Raw genomic sequence first — 872 nt, 5'->3', positions numbered from 1 at the left:
ACTGCCTTACTTAACCCGCTGTGTTTCTTCTCTTTTGAAAAGGCTTCCTCCAGCCCACTGCCTTTATTCTCTCCCCACATCCCCCCCCCCCCCAACTCTCACACACGAACGTGTTTAGAGACATTTCGCTGCAGCTTCCTCAAGTGTATTCTCTGGGATAAAGGCAAACCTCGCTCTCCTGAGTGTGCCCCCCTCTGCTGATCGGCAGGGTTTGTTGCCCCTGCCCTCTCCTGATTCCCACCTCTCTCTCTCTCTCTCTCTCTCTCTCACGTTTGACACCAAGGGGTTAACTAATGTGCGGACCAGGCAGCTGAGGTGTGGCAGATGCGATGAACATGAGACAGCACAGGAGTGCACAGACGAGCAGGGTATTCTAACCTGCTAACGCATTAACGGAATACCCTGGCTTAGTGGTGTGGGGGGGGGGGGGGGGAGTTATTTTGATTCCCGAACTCGTAGGATGACATTTTTAAATAGCAGCACCCAGTAATGTCAGCAGCACTCTGCTGTGATTCTCGCTCAGAGTCAGAGACACTGTAAATCACTCTTGTGCTCGGGCTTCAGTGAGAGATGCAGCTCTCTAACAACAGCTGTCCACATGTGCAATTAAAACCCGGCGGCTGGCTGATAATTAAAAAAAAAAAAGAGAGAGATTGTATATATTTGCTTCCCTTTTTTAGTGTTCACGGTTCTTTTCTCTTTGCAGTGGCCGTGATGATTTGCATGCAAGAATCTTTACATCAGAGTTCCACCAAATGAATTGTGACAGCCATGTTGGCAGAGAGTGTAGGGGTTTCTGCGTATTGAATTGATGAAAAGGCAGTCCTGCACAGCTGTAGAGATTACTCGGGGTAGAAAGGGAAGTACCGAAG

The sequence above is a fragment of the Rhinoraja longicauda genome, chromosome 24, assembly GCF_053455715.1.
Source record: "Rhinoraja longicauda isolate Sanriku21f chromosome 24, sRhiLon1.1, whole genome shotgun sequence".
Classification (NCBI taxonomy): Eukaryota; Metazoa; Chordata; class Chondrichthyes; order Rajiformes; family Arhynchobatidae; genus Rhinoraja; species Rhinoraja longicauda.
Note: the sequence above shows the minus strand (reverse complement) of the source record.